The sequence below is a fragment of the Helianthus annuus genome, chromosome 16 (genome assembly GCF_002127325.2).
Source record: "Helianthus annuus cultivar XRQ/B chromosome 16, HanXRQr2.0-SUNRISE, whole genome shotgun sequence".
Taxonomy (NCBI): Eukaryota; Viridiplantae; Streptophyta; class Magnoliopsida; order Asterales; family Asteraceae; genus Helianthus; species Helianthus annuus.
The window spans coordinates 104,132,826-104,145,451 of NC_035448.2; the positions used below are offsets into that span (position 1 = coordinate 104,132,826).

A 12,626-nucleotide genomic window follows, 5' to 3' on the forward strand; every position below is an offset into this window, starting at 1 on the left:
AACAGATAACAGATACTGAACATAATCAGATGCATATAAACATATCATAACAGAGACAAGACATACGTGACAACATATAACAGTAAAACAAGTCACGTAATATAGAAGCACCCACGAGCCTAAACAGAGGCATACATGGCTATAGTCCATGCGCCGAGATGGTGCATGTAGGCGTACACACATTATTCCATCTCAACAGGAGTCAGGAGTCAGAGCTAAGATCGATCTATTCGCCTCTAGGGGCCAGGTGCTACACAAGCACAAACTAGAGACGCCGTGAACTTTAGTTACGCACCGTCACGATGAGTGCCATGCCGTTGACGCCCCAACGACAAGTCTTAACTTATAATTGCTCGGGTGACAGAGTACAAAGCTATATCAGAAATAAACGTATCATAGGGGAACATGCAATAACGAGCACAAGATTTAAAGTCTATTGCATGCTACTATATATATACTAGTCATATAAAAAGTACGAAACAGAGACGACTAACGAAAACATCCGTACTACAAAGTAACGGACTTGAATAAAAATACTATGATGACAAAAATAGGAACCCGTACCAACGAGTAACGAAAAATAAAAGTATACTATGATGAAAAGAAAACAGAATCCGTACCTTATTAGCAAGCAAAGCCAATTAATCAAGTCGTCCTCAACAATCAAAAACCTATAATCCCGTTATAACCCAAATCAGTTTATTAATTGACTCGTTCGCTATAGTTTTCCGGTTACTATAACTCGAACCTTAATAACTTATATTTAACTAATAACTAGGTCTATTAGCTAGTAGAAAACTTTAAAACTCATGTGCTTAATACCATGTTACTCGTAACAATATTACTAAATAATTTAGAGTAGTATCATTTAAACCATTAGACTTAACTTTATAAAATTAAAACCCATACTTGAACACTTGTAATTTCAAGAAAATACCGACTCGGTTTATTTACGAAAATACTGACCATAATAACACAACATTATTTAGTTGTAGTCATTTTTCATCAATTAGAATTCATTTAATATTTAGAATAATTCCATGATTATACATGCTTCTATATGTATAAAAAGAAAAAAACAATAATTAAATCAAATTACCCCAAAAAAAAGATTTAAAGATTTATAAATGTGTCACTTTTCCTCATTCTGTATACATTTGCTCATTGGACTTTTTGTCACCACTACCAAGTAATGCCAGGATTTTTAGCAAGTTGTTTAAGAATGTTGACAAAGCTTGCAACCAAGTCCTTGCTTTAGTTCATATTAAGGTCTGCTATCAACTAGTAAATTAGTGATCACTTGTTATGTTTAGATTTAGATATGTAATTTCTTAAGCTAAATAAGAAAACGACCGTAGGATAATGTCGGCGACAACCGCATTACAGATGATCGGATCATACAACTTTTAACATTTAAGCTCTAGTATCCGGAAAACCAATACTAACAAAACATAATTTAACTTCTATATACGAATCGGACGAGGGTTCTATTGGGTACCTTAAACGCCAAACGGAATAAGACGGAGACTAATGGAGTAGCAACAACCGGTAGTCAAACGGAACAGAACTGAGATGAATGGCAATGGTGATTCACGATTTGCGTTCGACTACTTCGTCATCGGATCAAAAGAACAACTTCCATATCAGATTTTGCATCATAGCATGATGACTCGAAGGAAGATAACAAGTTAATTACCAATACCTGGTCGTGAGTCGGAATTACTCGAACGGAATGCGAAACGCACGAGATGGTCACGGCCGAACCGACGCTGGTTCGGCGGCTATCGGTGGTGCTACGGTGGCGAACGACTCTTTGCGGTAAGGTTGTGCGGCGAGACGGCCACAACGGTTGTAGTGCGGATTTTTGTGGATGATACAGGTATCATATCCCCATATCTTGCGGTCAATTAGTTTGAATGTGAAGAGTTGAAAATTATAAGCAAACAAAGAAGTAGCCATAGAGATAAGCATGCGGCAAACGAAACTGAAAAATTTGAAATATGATTACGGTTATTATTATTTGTAATTCTTCTACCTTTTGCCTTTCATTTATGTAACATACAAAATAAAACATACATATCCTTTTCAATTTTTTTTCATTAAAACTAATTTAACAATAATATGAAGACTAATTATTATTATTATTATTATTATTATTATTATTCATATTATTATTATTATTATTATTATTATTATTATTATTATTATTATTATTATTATTATTATTATTTTGTATATTACAATTAGGCTCTATCGAACATATTGAATTCTCATTAATGTTGATTGGAATTACAAACCTTGAATGAGCAGTTCTACCACCATCCAACAAAAGTGAAGCAATTCCACTGGATGCAACATTCAATACAACTTCACCTTTTGATCGTAATGCAGCTGAGAATGTCTTCCAAAGAAACGTCTTTCAAAGAAACGTCTTTCCAGTTCCACCATAACCATATACAAAAAACACACCTCCATCACCTTTTTCAATCACTTCCATAACAATTTTATATATCCTTTCCTGTTCGGCAGTTAAACACTTTACATAACCATCATGTTCCTTTAAAGAGCTAGTCTGTCATACGATAATTCTTTCATTATCAATCAATTGTTCGACGATGAAACATAATTGTCCGGAACACTTGGCATATCATCAAAATTTCTCACTGTACTTCCATTGGTAAGTAGCAACTTTTCAATTTCGGATAGACATATATTTTCAAGTTCTTCTTGTTGAAGATCTAAATCTAAAACAAATGTTGAAAAAAGTATTAGTTTTTTCCCAATAACAGAGTTATTTCATAATTTTAATGTAGTTGTATATAACTTTAATAAGATAATCACATTACCTGCAACACCAGTTATTTTTCGTTGCTGATACAGAATGTCTTCACATAATAGGGACTTCGTTTCCGACCAAAAAACACCAGGACGAGATATCGAATTTGACAGCAACAACATTACAAAAAAGTCCTCAAGAAATCTCAGGTTGACCATGTGCTAGCTTCTTTGACAGCATTAACATATTCTTTATCATCATCCAACAGTCCCCGTGCAAAACATGTATCCTTAAATTTTGAAAAACCTGCCCATCAACTGTTTTTATATCTTCAAAACAGGTTGGTCCCTTAATATGATTCAGTAAAATCCTTAGGTAATAACAATCAACAAGTGATGGTGGGACATAATGTATACTCCCAATTGATCCATACGGATGCTTTCTTCGATTCCATTTGCGATTTTTAGCATTCCATATGTAGGACCGGTTTTGACGCCGTTCGATTGCGTAACGAACGTTCGACGTGCGGAATCCGTGAACGTGCGTGACCGAACACACAATAACGTACTAGAACCGTGATTTTATTGATGAAGATGACGTGTACAAGCAAAAATCACGTGGAGAGTATACTTTCTCTCTCTAGACTTTCTCTCTCTAGACTTGAATCACCAAAATCACCAAATGGAGCAAAAGTCTTAAATGAGAACCCTAATGGTTCTATTTATAGGCCAAGGTTATAATGAGAAGTCTCATTATTTACACAATTGCCACCTTGCCTTTACTATCTAAATAACAATAAAAGCTTGATTTCTTCGGTTTCTCGCTACGGCTCGGATTGACGAAGGCGATAGACATTAATACACTAACAATCTCCCCCTTGGATATTGCCGCAGTGTCAATCTCGTAGCGTCTGGTCTTTCTCTTTTTCGAACAGAATCCCCGTGGATCTGTCTTCGAGCTTCCGTTGCTCTTCCTATTGATCAGACTTCTTTTCTTTAGGCTCCCCCTTTCGTCAAGCTTCCGTGCTTTTAGGATCGACGCCTGGCTTTTCGTAGCAACAGAATCAGAAACCTACACATCTCAACCTCTCGTAAGACAAAATAATTTTGACTCTAAAAAAATTCACTCAAAATTCTCAAACATATAACACACAATATTGTGATTCAAATTAATGAATCATCTAAACATTTGAGGATCTTTCACATTTAAAATTTTATCAAAATTTGAAACATTCCAATTTCTGATTCAAATTAATGAATCATTTTAAACATTTCAAACCAATTAACCAAACCAACTGTTCATCTTGTTTAGCCTTTGAGATTTTGAATATCAGCTTTTCAACATCAGTTGTCGAAAATCTTTTTGGATTTTTCATACTATGAAACATAAAGGCAATAGCAGAAATTAAATGCAAAAATGAAATATGTACAAACATATTTTTGTGAGTTTGTGCAAGAGGATCATATCAGTTTTTGAGACATATCACCAAGACCGTTAAGCTTTTAAACATTTCAAGTTTTAAACAATTTACCTAGATTGTCAGTATATTGGTCCACTTTAAATTTTCACACAAATTTCAATTGATTCGAGATACGATATTAATGTTTTAGAAACTTGAACTTAAATGTGTATCACTCCACTTGAATATACTCCCGTATCCAGATCCCAATGTTCAGTCTTACAGGTGAGTATACCACAAATGATATCTGTTAAGGGATAAATTGCGAGGGCCGTGAGAGCTCAGGTCGATACTTCTGTATACGCAGAGAGATGACGGCTTCGACTTTTGGTGGGTCCCCTTTAGAGGATCTTTTGTTACAACAGCAGTGACTATCAATTTTATTGTTTTATCAACTTGCTGAGGGCTGCGCTTATATTTCAAAGCATTTTGCAGAAAGTATTATTCGGGGAGTAGGTCAGTATTTCCATACAGCAGAAGTCCCAGGATAATACCCCAGATATCACTGAGCATAAAGACCTAGTATCTCAGAAAGAGGGATCTTTCAAACAAGATTTCGGGGGTTACCCATATATCCAAGAATAGTTACCCACGAATTAAGCAAGTTTGAATTTAGGTTTATATCTCATTTCAATTTACTAAGTGTGCAAAAATCTACCGACACATCCGTAGTAAGATTGTTTATCACTTTTAAACATTACATATCTTTAGCGTGTTGTGATAGACCACTGATGTACTATCATTTCCTCTTTTATGCAACAAAAACTCATTTTTTATTTTTCAATGTTTTTGACATTTTCAAATTTTCTAATTTTTTAAAAATTTTTCTCCCCCTAAAATCAAAATATATTTCAATTTTAATTTTCTGGGAAAATTTGAAAACAAACTATACAGATAAAGTGACAACATGATATCGAATCGCTTCAATTCGTCATCCACTTGGCGTAAACAATCAGAACTCCCCCTGACAACAAACTATTTTCCCATTATGATTTCAAAACACTTAAGTTTGTTTTAATCAAAATAGTTTTTCCGGAAAATTAGATTTGTGTGTCGTTTCACAAACACGGGGTTTCATCACATTGTTCTTCTTTAATCACTTGTAGGAACGATGAATCAAGTACAACTTAATGTCCTTAATTTATCTTTTGAAAGTCAAAATATCACCGAAGTGAATTTCTCAAGAAAGATGCCGATTCCTACTCCCCAATTACCAACCTGGGAGTTCCGGCAAGTCAGGTTTTTCAATTAAAGAGATTCACCCAAGCCTGACGGTCCTTGGGTGATTTCGAATTCTTATTCAACAATGGTGGAAAGTTTGCATCATCCATTGTTAAACCTGAATTCTCAGATTTTACCTCAACCAATGGCTCCTCTGGCTTTGATGAACCAGTATCATTGCCTGCACATGGCTTGTCTGACTTTAATCTGTCAGATTCATCGCCTGAAGGTGGCTTGTCTGACTTCGACACGTCAGATTCATCGCCGATCATTTTCTTCTTCTTCTTTTCTTCTTTCGTCCTCAGATTTGTATCTGATGAATTCGTCTTGCTTGACTTTGCAAACGAGGAAGTCGATGCATCAGAACTCTTATTCTTACCAACGGATGAACCCGAGGACAAAATTTTCTCGAGATACTCTCGTGCTTTCTTCCTCTTTTTTCGCAGTTTGTCTTTTTGCCCTTGAGAAAGCTTCACTTTCTTTTCTAGAACTTTAGGTTCTTTGACTTTCTGTTCTGAAACTTTCAGTTCCTTGGGCTTTTCTTTGACTTTGATTGACTTTATCACCCTTTTCTGAGATACAGCCCTCGATCTTTCAATTGATCTCATTGGGCAATCTCTGGCAATGTGACCTATGATGTTGCAGTTATAGCATCTTCTCGATTCAAACCTCCAATTCTGGCAGTTAACAGCAATGTGTCCTCTATAACCGCATCGATAACACACTCAGTTATCGTACCAATCACCATTGTCACACCAAACGCTCAGATCAAAGCACTGTTTGGCTTGGTGATATTCCTTCCTCATGTTTGCTGGACTTGGCTTTTGAGTTCTGTGGTCCAACCTGCACCACTTATTACCAACAAATTTTGAGTTTTGATTTTTCAATTTTTGTGATTTTTGATTGCGATTGGATGATTGATCTGATGAGCTTTTATTTTCATTTTTAAAATTTTTCAAATTTTTAACTTTTTGTTTCTGTTCTACAATCTTCTTAACAGGTTTTTGCTTTGAGCATTCACCTATTTCAGTAGATTGCAAAACAGTATTTTTAATTTTTTTCTTTTAATTTCAAAAACAATTTTTGTTTTTCAATTTTTCCATTTTCATCATCAGATTTCTCATCGCAATCTTCAACTACGACTTTGTCATAGTTTGTGACATCGTCACTTATTGGAACAGAATTGATCGGTTTTGGACATGGAATATTCAAATACTCTGAAGAAGTCACAAAACCTTTCAACTTATTTTCTAAATCAACAATTTTATTCCGATCACTTTCAGCTTCTTTTTCAAGCTGAATGATTTTAGCAAGATGAGAATTTATTGCAATTTGTTTTTCAAGATTATTTTTACCAAAAATATCTTTCTCATCTTCTAAAATCTTTATTTGATTTTGAAAATCTTTTTCAATTTTTACTTTTTCATTTTCTAGATTTTATTTTTGATTTTTCAAAACATTTTCTGATTTTTTAAGATTTTCATTTTCTAATGACAAACTCTCTAAATCCCTCAAGAGTTTGGCATTTTCAGATTTCAGATTTTCACAATTTAAGCACTTCCCGATCGTTTTTACAGCTTCAGTTTTCGTCTCCACCTTGATAGCTGAAATTTCTTTAACCTGCTCCTCTACCTCTCGAACGATTTCCTCAGATTTGAATTTTGCTTCATCAGTTGCTTCTTTATTCTTCTCTCTTGAATCAGGCTTCAATTTTCTAATCTTTTGAAATTCAAGTTCTTGAGCTTGAATCTTCTCAACAAATGCACTAAGGTTCAAATTAACATAATCTGAACTGTTCTTCAACACCAGCAAATAAGTACCCCACTCATCATATGGCAATGCGTTTGCCAATTTGTCTTTCAGTTCCTCATTGGTCTTGGTTATCTTCAATCTCCCCATCTCTAAATATAACTTGACATACCTTTCGATCAACTCATCAGTTGATTCTCCCTTGATACCTGTAAAATTATTAAATTTGTTCAGTGCAATATAAATTTCAGAATCCATCTTCGGTAATGAAAAATACACAACAACAAATTTTCAAACAATTCCAAATTTCACACAAACAAATGATTATCCAATTGAGTATCAAAAATTAGGCAACAGTGAATCGAGTGAAGATTTGCTTGGACAGGTATCCGAAGCTTGACAAATCACCTGAAACACGGACAAATGAAACTGACTAGAATCGGGTGGCAACTTGTTTGGATTGCCACTCGATTTGATGCACTTTAAACTCAAACAAAAACACAATCCTTTGAAACAAATTGTGACCCGATCAAGCGAGTCAACAAGGTCAACTTTCAATGAATAGGAACCACCACTTGATTAATAACACTACACAACAAAAATGACTTGATCACCTGTCAACAATTTAAATCAACAATTTTTGTGATTGGGCCGATCTTTCTAATGCTTTGTGTAATAAGGCCCTTTTATTTCACATGCAATAACCATCAATGATTGGGCCTTTTGTTTAACGTTTATGATTGGGCCAACCTCTAAAACAAATGATATTATGTAAACAATTGGCCTGCCAATCTCAATTAAGGAGCCGACAAATCTAGATGTTCACTTTGATTGGGCCGTTCAAGTTAACTGTGAACAAAGTGATTGGGCCGAACAACCCATTAAAGCTGACAACTTCGATTAATGTATATCACACACTCAGTTAATCAAAAATTCACATGTAACATTAATGAGCCGACAATCTTATAATTGCTAGATTCTCATTGGGCCGTGAACAGTTTGGATATGATTGATTGGGCCGTAATTTTTAATCACATGCAACCACAAGTGACATATAATATTGATTAAAGATCCGACAATTTTAAACGAGCTGACAAACAATCAATTACAAAACTAATCCATTGGACCAAAACCAGAAGTGGCCAACATCACTTTAATGTTCACAAATTATTATTATTCAATCAATTGAATACCAAAACACTCCTATAGGGCCGACAACTAGCAATTCACAACACAATTCCTATTGGACCACAAATGAAATCTACATGCAAACTTGAAATGGTGGTCGATGATTTTTAATCTACTCTTTAATGCTATTGGGCCTTCCAATGTAAATTCAGTATTTCATGTGCCCGGTTTTAACAATCACATTTATATTTGATTTATTCTCATTGGGCCGAGTAGATGAATCACATCATGGGCTACTGACAAATGACAATAATCAAAATATTATCTGGCCGGCACTCTTATGACTTGTTTGTATCCTATAGGACCTTTAATCTTTTGATCAGAATACTATTGAAATGGCCGACAAGTTTCAACTTTGACACAGGATTAATTTGTGACTCAAATGAACAAACAATGTGGCCGACAACTTTGATTTCACTTCAATTTAATGATCACATGCAATCCTGATTCATTCAAGAACGACAAACACTTTGATTGAACCTTCCAACTTTAATCACGTGATGACAGATAAGCGAAAACACTAGATGACTTTCAAGCGAAACTTCAAATGTCTTTGAAGCGGAACTAGGTGACAAATAAGCGGAACAATGAAATGACAAACAAGCGAAACTATATTATGTCACAATAAGCGAAACACAAAAGCGAAACCTCTGCCTAATAAGCGAAACCTCTGATCTTTTGACGCAAAATCGAACCGAAAAATTTCGATTTCTCCTAAACGGCTAAGAGTTCTGATCTGAAACTTGGTAGGGTTATAGATCAGGTATTTTCGCACAACATATCAAAAATTCAGCCGATTCGGACCGTAAAATCCCGTTCAATTTGAAGAATTTCAGTAAAAAACGTGAAAAATGAGTAGAAGATGAAGAAATGATGAAATTCGGATCTGAAATCGCTGAAATCTAGTACGAATCAATGCGTTTGATCGTGCAATCGAGCTCCTAGCTCTGATACCACTTGTAGGACCGGTTTTGAGACCGTTCGATTGCGTAACGAACGTTCGACGTGCGGAATCCGTGAACGTGCGTGACCGAACACACAATAACGTACTAGAACCGTGATTTTATTGATGAAGATGACGTGTACAAGCAAAAATCACGTGGAGAGTATACTTTCTCTCTCTAGACTTTCTCTCTCTAAACTTGAATCACCAAAATCACCAAATGGAGCAAAAGTCTTAAATGAGAACCCTAATGGTTCTATTTATAGGCCAAGGTTATAATGAGAAGTCTCATTATTTACACAATTGCCACCTTGCCTTTACTATCTAAATATAACAATAAAAGCTGGATTTCTTCGGTTTCTCGCTACGGCTCGGATTGACGAAGGCGATAGACATTAATGCACTAACACCATACATAATATCCCGGAAACTGAACATACCTCAATGTCCTGGCAAATTCATCGACTTTATTACAATTCATCCACTCTGTAAACATTGTCATTTTCACAGTTGGATCAGTAACAATATCATACAAATTATCATGATCGTTATACACAATACTCTGACCATTTTCACAATGAAAAGGTAATACTTCAATAGCTGGATATCTATAATGTATATCATACATGAATATTCTCCAAGCAGCTTCACAAGCAAATATATATCTACAATCAAGGTATGCTTTTATCTCATCTACAGCTACATTATGTTCCGTATCATTCTTGGTGCTATTGGCTTGAAAAACAGAAGCTGGCTCTATCAGGCCCTTTATTAATATATTTAAACAAATATTTGATAGAACCTAACTGGTTGCACCATTCAACGTTAACGTGGCACTGATACTTTCTGAGCAGGAGAGCATTGTAAGGAACTACAAATCTATTATCAAGTGTCACACCATTCTTTACTAATGTATTACTTGTTTGACGAAGATGATTGACAGGATATCTGTAAGACCCAACTTAAAATAACAGGATTTATGACATTTATCATGCATTTAGTACAAAATTTTTCGAGTTTACAAAAACTTCATGGTTTTAAGATCATACTTGATCATAACATTCAAGTCTACATCATGCTAGATAATCTTTCAAAACAATATTTCAAGTGTTTACATGTCATTAAACAAAATAGACAAAATGCGGAAGCTTTGTTCGGTGTGTTCGGTTCTTGACATGGCTTGATCATCCTCCGGGGTCTAAAGAGCATCTTTACCTATCACATAATTTCATTTAAAAGATTAGAAATCAAGGCAATTGAACAAAATAATTAAATACAAGAAATTATATATAATTTGTTTTCAGCCCCTTCACCCGGCCGTGTCAAAAGAACACCCGGCCGTGTCAGCTTAACATATATTTTTCACAGCCCCTTCACCCGGCCGTGTCAAAAGTTCACCCGCCCGTGTCAATTCTGCACGTTTATTTTTCATCATATTTACATCCAAACCTATCCAAACTCATTTTAATTGCTTGGGGTTCGTTTCTTAACATGTCTAAGCTATCATCCATTACCCGGATCCATTATTCATATAGTTTACGCTCCCGCTACCCGGATTACGTTTTGCTTTATTTTGACCCGTTTGTTTACAAGTTCAACAACTTGTTTTGTGTCATCTCATGTATCCGGCCATTTTACCCATTTCCATGTTTACCATTTATGACTTTCGCTTCCCTCCCAAGAGCGCTCATGCCATAACTATCATGCTTAATCCTAAGGATTTAATCATGCTTTTCGGAATCGATTGGCAAACAAATGTTCCGAACTATAATCCCTCTACAAGGGCTCATGTTTTTACAACGGATTTGCGTGTTCGTTACACAACTTATGCTTGATACATAACCAATCAAAGTGATGGCTATTAGTTTTAGATTTGTAGAACAACTTGTTTTGACCCGTTTGGGTGCCGAATGGATATCCCAATTGCTAGACACATCCAAACTCTATTTCTAACTCATGTTTGACCCGTTTTACTTGCTTAAGGCACTTTGTCACTTCCGTGACATATTGGTGTATCTTGTTTACCAAATTTCAATATAACAACATAAGACTAACAATTAAACATAATGTAGCGAAACGGTAAATTTCGTACCTTTAGAGCACACCTTTCCCACGCGTATTCCCTCCAGCTTGTCCGCTTGATGGTCTGGACTCCTTGCCTAGAGAGTTCAATTTACAATTGGTTTAGAACTCTTTACATGATTATTAACGCATCATTATAAACAATAATCAAATCTGCGTTTTCATCCTATTTTTAACATTTAAATCCCCACTTAGGCATTTCAACAAACACCTAGCGGTTCAGAAATTTTCATATTCATTACCAAGTTCATGACTTATAATTATCATCTAGTTTCACTTCAATTAGTCAACTTTACACATATCTTAACATCAATATTTCTGAAATTACTTCTTAAATTCAGATTGTGCTAGAACAAGAGTTATAATTTTAGCATTTATCAAGTTTCTTCAAGCTCATCAATCACCTACAATGGTGATTATGAAACCCTACAAGTATCATGCAAGATTTTGTCAAGAAATCATCTAGGGTTTGTCCTTAGACATCATATCACATCTAATTTAGTCAATACATCACAAAATCAAGCTAAACATTCGATTTCTATCACATGCAAGGAATTTGAGTTGAATCAAAACAACCTAATTTGGCATACCTTATGATCCCTTTGACGAGGTGATCACGAATCTATGTTCAGACTTCGATTTGGGACTGAATTAAACCTCCAATTGATCAATTTTTAATGAACTAGGGTTTTGGAGAGGAGCTCCTGGTCGCTCCTGGGTTCTGATCGATCCAAGCACACACTTAGGTGTGTGTTTGGAGTTTATTTTATTTACTAGTAATTAAAGTTTCAAGTTTTACTACTCTAGTCCCTCTATTATTACCCTCTTTATAATTTAAGAGTTTTCCATCCATTTATTTGATATCACAAGAATCATATCTAACTGGGTTATCTATTCCTAGTTAGTTTGTTCTTGTGTAGTTAACGCTTTATAATTCTAATATATATATATATATATATATATATATATATATATATATATATATATATAGTTTTATATTTTCAGGGTGTTACAAGTCCACCCCCCTTAAAAGGGTTTCGTCCCCGAAACCAAAATACGTACCAAATAATGTAGGGTAGAGTCGTTGCATCTCTTCTTCGGACTCCCATGTGGTATCCGAACCCTTTCTATGTTCCCATTTGACCTTTACTTAGTTGATCTCCTTGTTCCTTAAAGTTTTCACTTTACGATCTAAAATCGCAATCGGC

The 12,626-nt window shown here is 35.1% G+C and overlaps 1 long non-coding RNA gene across 1 annotated transcript; it reads right to left on the bottom strand.

The window, feature by feature from the left end:
- Nucleotides 1–10,298: 10,298 nt before the first annotated feature.
- Nucleotides 10,299–12,160, bottom strand: LOC118488363. Its single transcript, XR_004884393.1, has 3 exons — nucleotides 12,009–12,160; nucleotides 11,429–11,495; nucleotides 10,299–10,551 (listed from the first exon to the last, which is right to left on the bottom strand). It is a non-coding gene; the product is annotated as an uncharacterized LOC118488363 (long non-coding RNA).
- Between the last annotated feature and the right edge of the window lie 466 nt (nucleotides 12,161–12,626).